General features: G+C 38.7%; 1 protein-coding gene and 1 non-coding gene across 8 annotated transcripts in view; one reads left to right on the top strand and one right to left on the bottom strand.

The window, feature by feature from the left end:
* TANC2 (tetratricopeptide repeat, ankyrin repeat and coiled-coil containing 2) overlaps positions 1 to 18,704 on the bottom strand; it is a 369,078-nt gene that overhangs the window by 152,601 nt on the left and 197,773 nt on the right. Inside the window, exon 1 of one of the 7 annotated variants that reach the window (XM_055408165.2) lies at positions 266 to 947. The exons of the other annotated variants lie outside the window; for them this stretch is intronic. The gene's annotated coding sequence lies outside the window, so the exon portion shown is untranslated. Of the gene's footprint in view, positions 1 to 265; positions 948 to 18,704 lie in introns of those variants that run through there. 7 annotated transcript variants of the gene reach the window in all.
* TRNAS-AGA (transfer RNA serine (anticodon AGA)) lies at positions 9,895 to 9,976 on the top strand. Its single transcript has one exon. It is a non-coding gene; the product is annotated as a tRNA-Ser (tRNA).

The raw sequence follows: 18,704 nt of genomic DNA, 5'->3' as shown, positions 1-18,704 counted from the left end.
AAGCAGGCAGTCTTATCCCCATTTTACGGATAAGGAAAGTGAATCATAGAGAGTTTAGTAACTTACCCAAATTCATAAACTATTAAGTAACTGAACTAGGAAATCTGGATCTAGACCTCAGGCTCTTAATCCCTAAGCTCTACTATCATCCTTGATTCCAGTCTTTCGCGATGTTGCTGGGTATCATTTCCTACCTCCCCTCTGCCGAGTGTATTTGTTCAAAACTCTCAAAATTCCTCTGCAACTGTCATACTGAATATCTTACCCGTCTTTCTGTCTCATCCATGACCATTTAGGCAATGTGAAGAATATGTCATCTTCCTAACCATTTGGTTTAGGCATGTTTACGCCCAATGAAGGTGTGAGCCTAAACAAAGAGAGCACTTTCTTTGAATGGGATCCTAGTGTGACTTCTTTAGTAACAATGAACTTGGAATATGATACACAAAACAAGATGGCTGGTAGGTTGTTGAAAATAATCACTGTTTTAAGATTATTACACACAAAATAAACCATATATCATTTATACATTTTGTTGATTAAAACTACTGAAATTTATCTTGGCTATTTGGAAGCAGTGTGTTTATGCAATAGGCTTTGACTGAATGAGGAAGACAGCACCTTAAAACTAAATATTCTAACATTTACATGGATATGGAAAGGTCTGGGGATAGTAAAGAAAATGTGAAGAAGAAGTAATGTGCTATTACTTAACATCAAGATTTAATCTAATGCTAAAATAATTAAGAGAGAGTATGAATGGGACAGACATAGACCAAAAGACCAGGAGAACAGAATAAAAAATCCAGAAACATATCTATACAAGTGCAGTAACCTTATTTAGGACAGAAATGCCACTGCAATTGTTTAGGAAGAGAATGGCATTTTCTCTTTTTTTTTTCATGAGTATGCTACATTTTACTTGCAGTAGGTAATATGAAATTTGACAATAAAGACTGTAAAGCAATATCTTCTGGACATTAACAGAAAGAGATGCTGCCCATCTACTATGAAGAATCTTTATGTACAATGATGAAACAATAAACAAATACATAAGTAAAAATCTCTATCCATAATTACTCCAAATCTTCACTGATAAAACAATGTGCTTCAAGTAGACCCATTACTTTTATAATATGTGTTTTAACTAAATTGCATATATAGACAAAAATCCCACTAAAAATATTCACACAGGGTCTCATATATTACAGGGTGACCCTGAGAGAATGGCATTTTCAATAATTGGTGATGGATCTCTATCTCAGAATAAACATGAAACATGTCCCTACCTCATTCCATACACAAAAATCAATTCCAGGTGGAGTATAGACCCAAATACAAAAGAGAATACATTTTCTGGAAGATAGCCTAAGAGAATATCTTAATGAACTAGGACGAGGCAAAGACTTCTCAAATAGGACACAAAAAGCACTAACCCACAAAAGAAAAAGATAGGTAAGTTTATTAACAAGAAAAACTTCTGTTCACCAAAGATTCCACTAAAACAGTAAAAAGGCAAGCCACAAAGTGGGAAGAATATCTTTAACTCAATCTTGCCTGTTACTCCAGGTATCTCTTGATTTCCTACTTTTGCATTCCAGTCCCCTATGATGAAAAGGACTTCTCTTTTTGGTGTTAGTTCTAGAAAGTCTTGCAGGTCTTCATAGAACCGTTCAACTTCAGCTTCTTCAGCATTAGTGGTTGGGGCATAGACTTGGAATACTGTGATACTGAATGGTTTGCCTTGGAAATGAACAGAGATCATTCTGTTGTCTTTGAGATTGCACTCAAGTACTGCATTTCAGACTCCTGTGTTGACTATGAGGGCTACTCCATTTCTTCTAAGGGATTCTTGCCCACAGTATTAGATATAACAGAAAAGGAAAGATATATCTATCTGAATGCAGAGTTCCAAAGAAGAGCAAGGAGAGATAAGAAAGCCTTCTTCAGTGAATAATGCAAAAAAACAGAGGAAAATAGCAGAATGGGAAAGACTAGTGATCTCTTCAAGAAAATTGGAGATATCAAGGGAACATTTCATGCAAAGATGGGCACAATAAAGGAAAGAAATGGTATGGACCTAACAGAAGCAGAAGATACTAAGAAGAGCTGGCAAGAATCCACAGAAGAATTATATAAAAATGATCTTCATGACCCAGATAACCACGATGACATGATCACTCACATAGAGCCAGACATCCTGGAATGTGAAGTCAAGTGGGTTTTAGGAAGCATCACTACAAATAAAGCTAGTGAAGGTGATGGAATTCCAGTTGAGCTATTTCAAATGCTAAAAGATGATGCTGTGAAAGTGCTGCACTCAATATGCCAGCAAATTTGGAAAACTCAGCAGTGGCCACATGCCTGGAAAAGGTCAGTTTTCATTCCAATCCCAAAGAAAGACAATGCCAAAGAATGTTCAAACTGCTGCACAATTGCACTCATCTCACATGCTAGCAAAGTAATGCTCAATATTTTCCAAGCCAGGCTTCAACAGATGTTCAAGCTGGATTTAGAAAAGGCAGAGGAACCAGAGATCAAATTGCCAACATCCATTGGATCATCAGAAAAGCAAGAGAGTTACAGAAAAACATCTACTTCTGCTTTATTGACTACGCCAAAGCCTCGGACTGTATGGATCACAACAAACTGGAAAATTCTTCAAGAGATGGGAATACCAGACCACCTTACCTGCCTCCTGAGAAATCTGTATGCAGGTCAAGAAGCAACAGTTAGAACTGGACATGGAACAATGGACTGGTTCCAAATTGGGAAAGGAGTACGTCAAGGATGTGTATTGTCACCCTGCTTACTTATATGCACAGTACATCTCGTGAAATGGCGAGCTGGATGAAGCACAAGCTGGAATTAAGACTGCTGGGAGAAATGTCAATAACCTCAGATAGGTAGATGACACCACCCTTATGGCAGAAAGCAAAGAAGAACTAAAGAGCCTCTTGATGAAAGTGAAAGAGGAGAGTGAAAAAGTTGGCTTAAAACTCAACATTCAAAAAACTAAGATCATGGTATCTGGTTCCACCACTTCATGGCAAATAGATGGGGAAACAATGCAAACAGCGAGAGACTTTATTTTGTTGGGCTCCAAATCACTGCAGATGGTGACTACAGCCATGAAATTAAAAGACGCTTGCTCCTTGGAAGAAAAGCTATGACCAACCTAGACAGCATATGAAAAAGCAGAGACATTACTTTGTCAACAAAGGTCCATCTAGTCAAAGCTATGGTTTTTCCAGTAGTCATGTATGGATGTGAGTGTTGGATTATACAGCAAGCTGAGTGCTGAAGAATCGATGCTTTTGAACTGTGATGTTGGAGAAGACTCTTGAGAGTCCCTTTGACTGTCAGGAGATCAAACTAATCATTCCTAAAGGAAGTCAGTTGTGAATATTCACTGGAAGGACTGAAGCTGAAGCTCCAATACTCTGGCCACCTGATGGGAAGAACAGACTCATCTGAAAAGACCCTGATGCTGGGAAAGATTGAAGGCCAGAGAAGGGGACAACAGAGGATGAGATGGTTGTATGGTTATCACCGAGTCGGTGGACAGGAGTTTGAGCAAGCTCCGGGAGTTGGTGATGGACAGGGAAGCCTGGTGTGCTGCTGTCCATGGGGTCGCAAAGAGTTGGACACAACTGAGTGACTGAAGTGAATATGAGGCAAAGGGACAGTTAACATGTTTTTCTGGTATGAATGGAAATCGGCAGCATCAAATTTGGAAAAAAAAATTAGATGGAACATATTGAAACCCCATGACCCAGCAAGTCCACTACTAGGTATATACCAAAATGAAAAGTAAACAAAGGGGCTTTGAAACAGATGTGGCAAACATTCATAAAATTGTTCATAACAGCCAAAGTTGAAAATGCCCATCAATAGACATACAATGAAACACTACAGCAATAAAAGAGAATCTCACAAACATACAATTAAACAAAAGAAGGGAGGCTCAAAAGAGTATAGGTTAAATGATTTCATTTATGTAAAGTTTGAAAACTGTTAAAGGAAATAAATGATAATGCAGTCAGATTAAAGGTCACACTTACATGGAGTGGAATATGATGCAGAGGAAGCATGAGAAAAGCTTCTGAGGTGCTGGGAACGTTCTGTGTCTGAATTTAGGTAGTGGTTATACAGGTGTTCATGTCATATAATTTCACAGAGATGCATAATTATTATTTGAATTGTTGTTGTTCAGTCATTCAGTCGTGTCCTACTCGTTGCAACCCCATGGACTGCAGCACATCAGGCTTCCCTGTCATTTACTACCTCCCGGAGTTTGCTCAAACTCATGTTCACTGAGTCGATAATACCATCCAACCATCTCGTCCTCTGTCGTCCCCTTCTCCTCCTGTCCTCAATCTTTCCCAGCATCAGAGTCTTTTCCAATGAGTTGTCTGATTTCTGTATTCATATTTTAACTTTTAAATATGATAGAAAATGTAGTCAGGACACTGGGTTTGAGAATGAAACAATAATCACAATACTTTTTTTTCTTCAATAAATAAATGTACAACTATTGAAAAACTAAATAATGCTATATACAGCTAAAATTTAGTGTAAAAAATTACCTGACCATTCCTCTCTTACATTGTTTTTGTTTAGTCGTTAAGTCGTGTCCAACTCTTTTGCGATCCCATGGACTGTAGCCCGCCAGGCTCCTCTGTCCATGGGATTTTCCAGGCAAGAATACTGGAGTGGGTTGCCGTTTCCTTCTCCCCGTCTCTTATACCAGTTAACAACTTAAAGTGGAAAAATGACATAAGGATAAAAAGAAGCCAATATATACAAGAACTACTCTGTACATTAAAGGAATAGTGAGTTGAGAAATAAACAATTACACTTGTCCTTGAAGGATGGAGGAGAGTAGGTTTTTTTCAGGACGACATACTTGAAATACTTATTTGATCTCTTAACAACAGAGTGAGGGAAAAAGAGAAGAGGGAACGATTTTCAGATTCAAGTTCTGTATGACTTACCAGTTCAACACAAAGACAGAACTCCAAGATCAAAACTGAAAATACAGCACATTTAGTGTTGTTTTAAAAGAGTGTTGTATTTCTGTACTAGTAGTAATAATAACAGTAACTTATTGAGATATTACTCTCTGGTACTTTTCCAAGTGCTTTACAGATATTAAATCATTTAATCTTCACAACATTCCTCATCTTACAGATAGTAAAAGTGAGGCACACAAAGACTAAGTTTTTGCTTGACCGTGGTTACAGAGTTAAGACAGTGTGTGTTAGTCGCTCAGTCATGTCCAGCTCTTTATGACTCCATGGACTTGTAGCCCACAGGCACTTCTGTCCATGGAATTCTCCAGGCAAGAATAGAATACGGGAGGGGGTAGCCACTCCCTTTTCAAGAGTTAGGCATGAAAGTGAAATAGTGAAAGTCGCTCAGTGGTATCTGACTCTTTGTGACCCCATGGACTGTAGCCAGGCAGGTTCCTCTGTCCATGGAATTCTCCAGGTCAGAATACTGGAGTAGGTAGCCTTTCCCTTCTCCAGGGGATCTTCCCAAATCAGGGATGGAACCCAGGTCTCCTGCACTGGAGGCGGATTCTTAACCATCTGAGCCATAAGGGAAGCCCAAGAATACTGGAGTGGGTAGACTATCCCTTTTCCAGCGGATCTTTCTGACCCAGGAATCGAACTGGGGTCTCCTGTATTGCAGATGAATTCTTTACCAGCTGAGCTATGTAGTGACAGTCAGTTTTGAAGTACAGGCTGCCTGGCTGTTGCACTCATTATATGGCTAGGAAATATGTGATTATTAAGTACAAATTGTTTAAATGGTTATCTTATTAATGGTATCCAGCAGAATAACTTCCACAGACAATATAGGAAAACAATAATTAATTCAATAAATATTTACTAAATACTTTCTGTGTGTCCAGCGCTGTGTGAGGTATTAGATATACATTTATGGAGAATGGAAACAGTCCTTATCCTTAAGGAGCTTATAGTCTCGTGTGGAAAAGAAGAAAGTATTCTGATTTAATCATAGTAATTTAAACGCTGGCAAAAAACAGGATGCTGCAAAAAAGCAAGGGGCAAATATTTCAGAATATTTTGGTGTTTATTTTTCTGGATGACGTGAATTTTCTTTTCAGAGGTGGTTTAAACTTCACAACATCTGCAAAAAGTCCCTTCTACTTAAAGTTCTCAAACTGCCGAGGGATTAAACGATGACTTAAACTGTGCCAAGAAATGAATGTCTAATAGCTAATGTATCCAAATAGCTAATCTGTATTCCTAACATGGCAGGCTATACACAGAACAGTTCCACAGACTTTTAATTCTCAGCATTCTCTTAGCATTTTCTCATCGGGTTGTTTACATTTTCCTTTATGATCTGTTAATTATAAACTGCTTGTTCTCATCTATTTCAAGACTCAGAAATTTGTACCACATTTAATCAAATAAAGAAACCCATGCTTTCTCTCTAACAGAGTTTCAAAACCTATGATTAGCCTAGCCCAACTGCCAAAGTAAACCTGGTCATGTTTTCATTTCCTAGCTCTTAAATGCTAACCTAAATTTCTTCTTTTCTGATGAAACTGGAAGTGAGTTACCGATATTCTGATGAATACTGGAAACCGCTGACTGATATAGTGGCTGCTATCTGTCACAGTAAGCTCTAGAACTGACATGGAGCTCTTCCACATCCTCCCCAACCTGAGCTCCTGATTTTTAAAGTCACTGCCTACCAGTGACCAACAATAAAAGCAACACCTGGGTTTCCCTGGTAGTTCAGTAGTAAAGAATCCATCTGCTGATGACATGATTCTCTATGTAGAAAACCATCAAGATGCCACTAGAAAATTACTATCAATGAATATAGTAAAGCTGTAGGATATAAAATTAATACACAGAAATCCCTTGCATTCCTAAACAACAATGAAAAATCAGAAAGAGAAATCAAGGAAACAATCCCATTCACCATTGCAACAAAAAGAATAAAATACTTAGGAATAAATTTACCTAAAGAAACAGAAGACCTGTATATAGAAAACCATAAAACACTGGTGAAAGAAATAAAAGATGACACAAATAGATGAAGAAGCATACCATGTTCACAGCTTGGAAGAATCAATATAGTGAAAATGAGTATACTACCCAAAGCAATCTATAGATTCAACACAAACCTTATCAAACTACCAGTGGCATTTCTCACAGAACTAGAATACATCATTTCACAATTTGTATGGAAACACAAAAAAACCTCAAATAGCCAAAGCAATCTTGAGAAAGATGAATGGAATTGGAGGAATCAACCTTCCTGACTTCAGACTATACTACAAAGCTACAGTCATCAAGACAGTATGGTACTGGCACAAAGACAGAAATATAGATCAATGGAACAAAGTAGAAAGTCCAGAGATAAATCCATGCACCTATGGACACCTTATATGTGACAAAGGAGGCAAAAATATACAAGGAGAAAATACAGTCTCTTCAACAAGCAGTGCTGGGAAAAATGGTCAACCACATACAAAAGAATGAAACTTGAATGCTTCCTAACACCATACACAAAAATAAACTGAAAATGGATTTAAAGATCTGAATGTAAGACCAGAAACTATAAAACTCTTAGAGGAAAACACAGGCAGAACACTCCAACATAAATCACAGCAAAATCCTCTATGACCCACCTCCCACAGTAATGGGAATAGAACAAAAATAAATAAATGGAACTTAATTAAACTTAAAAGCTTTTGCACAACGAAGGAAACTAGAAGCCAGGTGAAAGGCAACCTTCAGAATGGAGAAAATAACAGCAAACAAAACAACTGACAAAGAATTAATCTCCAAAATATACAAGCACCTCATGGAGCTGAATATCAGAAAAATGAACAACCCAATCAAAATTGGGCAAAAGAACTAAACAGACATTTCTCCAAAGAAGACACAGAGATTGCTAATAAACACATGAAATGATGTTCAACATCACTCATTATTAGAGAAATGCAAATCAAAATCACAATGACATAGAATCTCATGCTGGTCAGAATGGCCATCATCAAAATGTCTACAAACAATAAATGCTGGAGAGGGTATGAAGAAAAGGGAACTCTCTTAAACACTACTGGTGGGAATGCAAACTGGTACAGCCACTATGAAGAACAGTGTGGAGACTCCTTAAAAAACTGGGAATACAACTGCCATACGAACCAGCAGTCCCACTGGTGGGCATACACACTGAGAAAATCAGAATTGAAAGAGACACATGCATCCCAATGTTCACTGAAGCGCTATTTACAACAGCTAGGACACAGAAGCAACCTAGCTGCCCATCGGCAGATGAATGGATAACGAAATTATGGTACATATATACAGTAGAATATTACTCAGCTAAAAAAAGGAACACATTTGAGTCAGTTCTAATGAGAAGGATGAAACTGGAGCCTATCATACAGAAAGAGAAACCCAAATGCTGCATAATAACATATATATGGAATTGAGAAAGACAGTAATGATAATCCTACATGCAGGGCAGCAAAAGAGACACAGATGTAAAGAACAGATTTTTGGACTCTGTAGGAGAAGGCGAGGGTGGGATGATTTGAGAGAATAGCACTGAAACATGCATATTACCATATGTAAAACAGATGACCAGTGCAAGTTTGATGCATAAAGCAGAGCACCCAAAGCCAGTGCTCTGAGACAACCCAGGGGGATAAGGTGCGGAGGGAGTGGGGGAGGGAAGTAGAGGGGGTACAGGATTCGGGGGGACACATGTATACCCGTGGCTGATTCATGTCAATGTACGGCAAAACCACCACAATATTGTAAAGTAATTATCTTCCAATTAAAATAAATAAAACACTTAAAAAAAAACAAACAATAAAAAACCCAGAAAAAAAAAGCATGGATGAAGGAACAAAAAAGAATCCATCTGCCAATGCAGGAGACGTGGGTTCATCAATCCCTGGTCCGAGAAGATCCCACATGCTGCTGGCAACTAAGCCCACCTTTGTGTGGATATATATTTTAATTTCTCTAGGACAAATACAAAGGTGTATAATGGCTGGGTTATAAAGTTTAAAAGTTTAATTTTATAAGAAATTGCTTGTTTCCAAAGTGACTGTTCAGTTCACACTCTCAAGTAGTATGTAAGAGTTCTAGTTTCTCTATATCCTCACCAATGCTTGCTATTGTGAGCCACTTTGATTTTAGTCATACCAAGGGTGTACAGTGGTATTTCAAGGTTTCACTTTGCATTTCTCTGATGACTAATCCTCCTTGGAAGAAAAGCTATGACCAACCTAGATGGCATATTAAATAGCAGAGAGATTACTGTGCCAACAAAGGTCTGTCTAGTCAAAGCTATGGTTTTCCAGTGGTCATGTATGGATGTGAGAGTTGGACTATAAAGAAAGCTGAGTGCCAAAGAATTGATGCTTTTGAACTGTGGTGCTGGAGAAGACTCTAGAGAGTCCCTTGGACTGCAAGGAGATCCAACCAGTCCATCCTAAAGGAAATCAGTCCTGAATATTCATTGGAAGGACTGATGCTGAAGCTGAAGCTCTGATACTTTAGCCACCTGATGCGAAGAACTGACTCATTGGAAAAGACCCTGATGCTGGGAAAGATTGAAGGTGGGAAGAGAAGGGGACAGCAGAAGATGAAATGGTTGGATGGCATCACCGACTTGATGGACATAAATTTGGGTAAGCTCTGGGAGTTGGTGATGGAACAGGGAGGCCTGGCATGCTGCAGTCCATGGGGTCGCAAAGAGTTGGACACAACTGAGTGACTGAACTGACTGATGCAATACAAAGGTAGTTAGGGAATTCCCTGGCAGTCCAGTGGTTGAGATTCCAAGCTTTCAGTACTGAGGGTCTGGGTTTGATCCCTGGTCAGGGAACTAGTTGTGGCCGAGTGGTTAAGGTGATGGACTAGAAATCCAAAGGGGTCTCCCTGCGCAGGTTCAAATCCTGCTGGCTATGCATCCCTTTGTGCTCCCTGGTGGCTCAGATGGTAAAGAATCCACCTGCAATGCAGGAGAGCTGGGTTTGATTCCTGAGTTGGGAAGATCCCCTGAAGAAGGGTGCGGCAATCCACTCCAGTATTCTTGTCTGGAGAATCCCCATGGACAGAGGAGCCTGGTGGGCTACAGTCCATGGGGACACAAAGAGTTGAATAAGACTGAGCAACTAAGCACAGTCATCTTCCAGTGCTTCCTACAGACTACAGACAGATAGGGAACTAAGATCCCATAAGCTTCACAGTGTGGCCAAAAAATTAAATAAGTAAATAAACAAATATTAACAAATAAAATAAAGGTAGTTAAGAGTTGGAGAAGGAATTTCCACATCCACACAGAACACTGATATATCAAGGCAGCTCATCAGAGGCTTGTTTTACACCAAATTTGGGAAGAACAATGATGAGACACTCAGGAATTAGCTAGTTTTGCCACTAGGATTCTTAACTAGGAAAGTCTATGACTATATCCTAAACTCCTCAGGCATGTCTCTAAATATATATAGAAACTTGTTTTTGTTTTAAGAGTTCCCAAGGAAAACAATTTGGGATGGAAGAGAAGATGCCACTTACAATGTTTTTTGAACTTAACTCCAGGAACCTGGTTCTGAGATATTCTAGCTGGGGATAAAAGTAAGAGGCGTGGCGGTAATGTAAGATGGAAAGAAAATGACACTAATAAAAGAGTTATAAAACTAGGGGCACTGTAAAGAACTGAAAGGGTAAGTTAATTCTAATGTAGAAGTCTGACAGAAGCTGTAACACTGGTATACCAGGAAAAGCGCTTTACCTCACACAGCATAGCTTCAGGGCCATGAGATGACTAAGCCAAAATCAATTAATGTGGAAAGTGATACATCACCCAGGCCTTAACAGACTCCAGAGCCATGTCAATATCTGTCTTTGTCAGACAGGATGGCAGTTGCCACATAAGTCACAAAGTGCAGATAAGAGAATGGCACAAGTGGCTGTTGAGGGGGAGGCTGAGACAAAGATATAAACGACCCAGATCAGGAAAAGAGATCACCTGCACGGTGGAACAACAGCAGCTATGATGTTCCAGGTGAAATACCATTTTAACTAACACAAATGCTAAGTTGTTGTTCTCAAGACATGTAAAGAATCTAATTCTATCCATTCACTTTTTACATGCCTAATCTGAATCTTATCAAAAAAGCATTTTTTTGTGTGTTTTTGTTTATGTCCAAGCATGGAAGTCATATATTAATATGTTCTAGGTCAGAATACCATAATTATGTTATGTGGGAAAAAAGGCATGGAAATAAATGACAGCCACCCAAATAAGAACAAGCAAAGCTCGTTTATTTGTTTATTTATTCAGAGTTTGCTGTAGCAAGTGCATCAGTTACCATCACTTGCACCTGGCAGAGACTCAAAGGCAGGCAGAGGAGTGAAATGGAAAGCTTTATAGGTGGAAGAAAGGAGAGGCTTCAGGTATGCCGACCGGAGGCACTTGGCACAGAGATGCTGAAGGTGGGTTAACTAGAAGTGGGCATCTTATATGACAGGTTAAGTGTGCGTATTTAGCTTTCTCTCATTAGTCTTAAGTTGGAAGTGTGGGTAAATACTAGGGAAACTGTCAGTTAATAATCAAGTCCTGGTGATTTAGTTCCAGTTGTTACAGGGGTTACTGTTGGCTTCCTCAACTGGTTGCTTGAGATAGTAATCTTACTTCCTACAAGTCTGACTTGTAGATATAGGCTATGTTCCTAGGCTATTTGCTGAAAATTGGGTGTCAGAATTCTATTTTTATAGATGGTCTGGTCATTTGTATATATATCCAGTTTCTCAAAGGAGTTAAGTTTACTCATGTATTTATTTTCTTTTTCCTGACCTCTGAGGATAAATGGGTTCACCTGCCAATGCAGGAGACATGGGTTTGATCCCTGGGTCGGGAAGATCCCCTAGAGTAGGAAATGACAGCCTGCTCCAGTATTCTTGCCAGAAAAATGCCATGGACAGAGGAGCCTAGTGGTCTACAGACCATGGGGTTGCAGAGTTGGACATGACTGAGCAACTGAGTGCATACACACGTCATGTTTGGCCAGCAGGATTTCCTGAACTTCTCATTCTTTGTTTTACACTAACTGATTATGTTCTAAAATGACATTTATTACAGTTCACTTATAGCTGATTGATCTCAGTTGGTTGCCATGGCTGAATTCTGATCCAGTGAAGCTTTATGCCCCTTCCCATATGCTAGTCACACTGGCAGGTAGTCTTCCTTCCATAGGAGGAGAAAGTTTATGAATTTAAAACAAATGGGATACTAGACATTAAAAAAAAAATACACTGTAAGAAATACCACTCCCTGTTTCTCAACATCATAGTGAAATTATAAGAACAGATAAGAAATCATGGTGCTGGTTTTTCAAGTGTACAAAGCAGTAAATTAGAAAGAGAAGACATTTTTTAAAAAGAATATTTGACAATACCACTATCTTAGTTGGGTATTTATTTATATATTTTAAATAAGGCAGAAATCTCTTCTTCAGCCCAATGGTACGGTCTCTGTTGTCTCTCTTTCATACTTTCTTTTCCTTCCTTTTTGGGCTGTGCCACTGGCTTGTCAGATCTTAGTTTCTCGACCAGGGACTAAACCCAGGCCCTCAGTAGTGAAGGCACAAGAGTCCTAACCACTGCACTGCCAGGGAATTCCCAGAAAAGACACATTCTTAAGTAAAGAGAAAAGTATGTAATTTACTCACATTTATAGCATACTAAATTTTTTCATTTTGCCTTCCTCTGACTTTTGAGGTTCATTTCATTCATTCAATACACACTGAATCAACATCTATTATGTATTAGTCAGCCACTACACTAATGCACTGTGGACACAGTGGTAAGCAGAAAGGAGAAAATGCATAAATTGTCCAGATGAGAATTTTTGATCATTTTAGTGTTTTTCTTGTTTGGATATCTGAGAAGAAACGACTTAGGAAAATTGTTACTCACAAACTTTCATTAGAAAAATGTTGTGGTGATTCACTTATAGCTTAATTCTTTCTTCTCTCTTAGCCACAAAGCATATCATCCTGGGTCATTATAAAAAAATGTTACTTGGTTAGGGAACAGATAAGACATTTGCTATACTATAGAATTCATTGTGTAGAATAAATTTTAACTAAGAAAATAAATATCATTTCTCTGGTAAGGTACCAGAAAATAGCATCCATATTTTATGCCCTTGACTATAATTGAAGTTTTACTTGTATACAAATGAGTTCTAACCAGAGTTCTTTCATTTTTTTTAAGACTTAGAAAAATTATTTATACAAAATAAATAATACCTTTGCATTTTAAGGGTAGCCTTCTGTTCTACAGTACCAAAGATGACTTATGTGGATTAACAGAAGACTGAGTCTTTAATATATGCACTAGGCATTTTATGGTAGATACAAAAAATGTATTACACAGCTTTTGATATTCAATGTTTTAATGAAACATTAACCAGCAGATAAGACCATTCCTTTTAAAATTGGTTTGCAACAGAGCCAAGAAATAGAAGCCAGACTGTAGGAAACTTGGGTCTCATGATCCTCTTCAAACATTAAAAGAAACTCTCCAATCATTTTACTTGATGACTCCTATCCCCTATTTAATTTTTTTTCTGGCAGCAATATAAACAGCTTCATCCACCCAGAATTATAATTTAACTATTATGCTAGTGTAGAGGGTAAGATAAAAGCTGAAAACAATAATGTTGAACTTAACTCGATCTATGAACTACATTTGGGATTTGTTACTGGATGAAGCAGACATTTTCCTCCCCAATTTAATGGTAGCAGGTCAAATAACACCAGATTGAGATCAGGGGCAGAAAGGTGAGTTTTTCAACAATTCAATATCATGGGTAATATCATAACCACAGTATGCAAAACTTGTTGAAATTTTGATGTACAGTACTAATTTCCAAGTCCAAATAAGAAACAACTTGCTCAAAGAGATGGTCCATGAACCAACTCTAAAAGTTTGTTTGAAAGAGAATTTCTTTGTATTTAATCAACTGGCTAATAATATCATTTCAATTTCTTAGTAGACCGCTCCCAGAATTTACAGAGACTAGTTTGTCCAAAGAGGTAGTGTTCTAAGACTGTTTTATTAGTGCACAGTCTGTTCCCATGTAGCTTCATGGGTAGCACCACAGAACAGAAAAATAAAAACACTTCTTTCACATACTTTTAGATGTATGTACAATCTAAAAATATAAATGCTAGAGTTTCTTTCCCCAAAGGAAACAATGGTGGGAGACACTTTTCAGTAATTGGAGACCTCCCAGCTGATAACAATTAAATTAAAACTGGGTAAAATATATTTTAAAAATCTTTTAAAAACATTAAAGACCCAACAAGGAGGTGATGAGTATCATTATAACAACAGGGAGAAGATGGAAATCCGAAATGGAGATCTTGCCCAGCACAGAGGGCCACTTTAGCACAGGGGCATTTGTTAACAGGTAAGAAATAACTGAGCAGCTGAACTGTGCATTTAGCTGTCTCACAAGGTCAAGGGAGCAAAACTGGAGTCTAGCATCTGCCAGGAATGGGAACTCTAGTAAAACAGCCCATACCTAAGACCCTTAGGAGCTACATGATAGGGGTAAAGATGAACCAGAAGTAAAATAGTTTCTGCAGTCCTGATTTGTGTCATTTCACTGGCCTAGAAAACTTTCAACCCGAATCTTGGATTAAACTGCTCACAGGTGGCAGAAGAAATGAAAACCCTCTCTGGAAAAAAAAAAAAAAGATCATTTCTATACATATGTTCAAATATTAAATCCAGCACCCCAAAATAATTAGGTGTATGAAAAGGCAAGAGAATTAGCAGAATAATACGTGAAAGAAATCATGGTAAAGGTCATAGGATTAGAGTAGTGTAGGCAATCTTTTCAGGATTATATTCTTAATATAATACTGCAAAACTGTAGCAGAAAAGAGCTAGAGTCTGTGAGATGAGTGGAAGAGATGGAGTAAGGTAAGCACACAGGAAGAGTTACAAAATTAAGAGTCACATTTGATGATTACTATGTTGGAGAAGGTGACTATTTCCCTAACACCACTAGAGGTTATTGGTTGAGGAAATACTCCTTTAGTTTTCTTCTTTTTAAAGTAACATGAGATTTCAATTGTTCAATCAGGCATAATACTTTCTTCTAGTAGAGCTAAACCATAGCAGCTAATTACAAACCACACGCTAAATGGTAGCATATGTAAGCTACTGAAGGATCTAAATCAAGAATTCTTGACATGAGAGCCTCTGATACACACTCTCCTGGAAGTCCATGAATCTCCTGAAATTGCACGTTTTAATAGGGAGGGAGTAAGGGAAATTTTCATTCTTTCATCATCCATTTCTCTGTGTGTGTGTGCTCAGTTGCTCAGTTGTGTCTGACTCTTTGCGACCCCATGGACTGCAACCCACCAGGCTCCTCTGTCCATGGAATTATCCAGACAAGAATGCTGCAGTGGATTGCCATTTCCAGGGGACCTTCCCAACCCAGGGATCGAACCTGAGTCTCCTGCTTGGCAGGCAGATTCTGAGCCACCTGGTTTGCCACATCCTAGGAAATGTAACCACTCCCTGTAACCCAAAGCAGAGGTTTCAAATTCAAATGCCTTCAGGATATAAGCAATTTTAATATACCTGGTATGGATAGCAGTAATGGCAGTAGGAATGATAAAGAGCATGATGAGTTGCAGAATATACAGCCAGCCGGAAAGCACTCTACTTCTTTTCAATGTGATTGCTAAACAGTTTCTGAATACCTTCTCTAGAAAAATTTGTCTGTTTTAAAATTAAATGTAAGTCTTAATAAATTAAATTAAGAAAGTGGTCTGATATGTTTTCCACAGTTCTAGGTTGGAGAAGGAAATGGCAACCCACTCCAGTGTTCTTGCCTGGAGAATCCCAGGGACGGGGACCTGGTGGGCTTCTGTCTACGGGGTCACACAGAGTCGGACACGACTGAAGTGACGCAGCAGCAGCAGCAGCAGGTGAGAATCACCTCTCAATACAGAAGGTCTAGAGGGCAGAAAGGTGGGGAAGAAAGGTCCCTGGAGGCGGATGGGAAAATGAGATCCACATCAGGCTACCAATGACACAAGTTACTGTTAATTCTCAATGGAGGGGAAAAAAGTGCCTTAGTTGGGACAGGTGCAGAGAAATCTAAGGAACTTATAATCACAGGACTCTGTCTTAGAAGCAGAAGTGTTTAAATTTCTATTTACCCTTCCTTTCACCTACTTCCTTCCTAATGACTGCCTTCTTTAAATTAACTCACCTAGAATCTAAGTTAAAGAATCAGCTTTTAGGGCATCTCTCCAGTTGCAGTATTTAGATACCTAGCTTCAGGGTACAGAATAGAAGTTAGCAGTAACATAACTTCCTTGGAAAATTCTACTCATGGATTCTTATTCATTTTGGTTTGCTTAGACTGGTTTTCAGAAAAACTGTTAACAGATGGCAAACAGATCAAAAGTTTAATTTCTTCAAAACTCAGACTATATGCAAAATTTTGTATGTGGGTACAATTTTCTGGAGATATTCCATAAATTTCCTCAATAATCCATATATATAAAAATCATGTTATACACAATGAACTTACACAATATTATGTGTAAACTGTATCTCAATAAAGCTGGATAAGGAAAAAATGCTGCCTAAAAAGTAAATTTATCTACTAATAATCCTATACTCTTTTTACTAATAACTTACAGACATAAAGAAACAAATGGTGGGGGGGAAATCCTCTGAACACACACACACACACACACACACACGGTGGTTCTCCTTTGCGCTATTTGGGGATAAAATTTTTATAAGATTAGGGACTTTTTGCATCTTAAAAAATTCATTAGTTTCGCACTTAGCTTAGAGAAGAGGCTTTTAAATACTTATAATCTTCCATTACAACATCCCACTATTCTGATTCTCTCCCACTGGAAGCGAGAATCACTGTAGAGACAGGACACACAGAGACAGAAAGCACTCACTGCTTGGCAGCTCTTACACTAGTTTCCTTGCCTACATAACTGCCCCCAGTGCACAGGAAATACTATGTGCACGTCTATGTATGATGATGACTATTTGGCTGAAATGAAAAGCAATATTAAAAGAACCTTAAATGTTTCATAAAAATCTGTAAGACTGTTCATCACTGAATGCTCCTTTGCGTTTTAAACTGAGGTTTCCAATGACTGCTTTGAATAGACCTATGTGTGAGATACAAAATATGGCAAAAATGCGTTACTTGTGTAATACAAATATTTCCATATTATTCCCCTATTGGCCTGGATTTCCTTACCCATCATACAATTTATTTTAATGTGGAAAGCAAGGCAGTTGTATACTGATTACAGTAGGAAAATTATTATCTTTGTCTACATGGCAAATGTATTCTCTGTTGGTTTCCAAATCTGAAATTTATTTTAGAACGTGCACATTAAAATAATGTGATGTAGTAACTCAGACTTAAAGGCAAAAACACCATTTTAGGAAGAAGTACTTCACTGAACCGTAACAGTGGAGATTAGGCAAGAGGAAAGACCTACAGACAGTTATTAGAAGAACAGCAAGGGAATTGTGAATACAAAAGGGAGGGATACTAGGAATACTATGGAGACAAGGATGAGTGCTTCCAGAATATAGAATGAAGTGAAGTGAAAGTTGCTCGTTCCGTTGCGTCGCTCAGTCGTGTCCGACTCTTTGCGACCCCGTGGACTGTAACCTACCAGGCTTCTCCGTCCATGGGATTCTTCAGGCAAGAATACTGGAGTGGGTTACCATTGCCTTCTCCAGGGGATCTTCCTGACCCAGGGATCAAACCCAGGTCTCCCGCATTGGAGGCAGACGCTTTAACCTCTGAGCCACTAGGGTCGTGTCCTATTCTTTGTGACCCCATGGACTGTACCCTGCCAGGCTCCTCTGTCCTTGGAATTTCCCAAGCCAGAGTACTGGAGTGGATAGTTGTTCCCTTCTCCAGGGGATCTTCCCAATCCAAGGACTGAACCCAGGTCTTCTGCATTGTAGGCAGATTCTTTACCATCCGAGCCACCAGGGAAGCAGAATACAGAATAGCATGTATCAATATACAGAAAAAGCAAGGAGAATTCACTGCTTCATTTAAACAACTTTCTTTAAAATTTCAATTGACTCCCATGAGTGTGAGATGGACACGGTGACTTGCATCTAATGAAGAGAATACAACAAAAAGTGATACGATGCCACTTTTGAGACTAAGTTATAATAAACTGTCTCTCTCATCTTGCTCGTTCTCAGGAAGCAAGCTGCCATGGGTGAGGTCACCTGTTGACAAGCACCCATGGCAAGGAATTGAGAGTGGCCTCCGGTAAAAGCTGCAAAGAACTGAGGTCCTCTGTTCCAACAGCCCAGAGGAACAAAATCCTTCAACAAACATAAGCATAATAAACTTGAAAGAGGAGACTTCTCCAGTTGAGTCCTGAGATAACTACAGCCTAGGCTGTCTTTTTTTTTTTTTAACTAATTTTTTTTTTTTTTTTTTTGATGATCCTGGCAGCTTGTGGGATCTTAGTTCCCCAACCGGGGACTGAACCTGGACCCTTGGCAGTGAAAGCATGCAATCCTAGCCACTGGACTGCCAGGGAATTCCCTAAATTTAAATGTTATAACAAACAACTTCTAACAAAGAAA

Source organism: Moschus berezovskii, chromosome 20 (assembly GCF_049115385.1).
Source record: "Moschus berezovskii isolate FMDL1 chromosome 20, NW_MosBer_1.0, whole genome shotgun sequence".
Taxonomy (NCBI): Eukaryota; Metazoa; Chordata; class Mammalia; order Artiodactyla; family Moschidae; genus Moschus; species Moschus berezovskii.
Note: the sequence above shows the minus strand (reverse complement) of the source record. Positions and strands in the feature narration are given on the sequence as shown.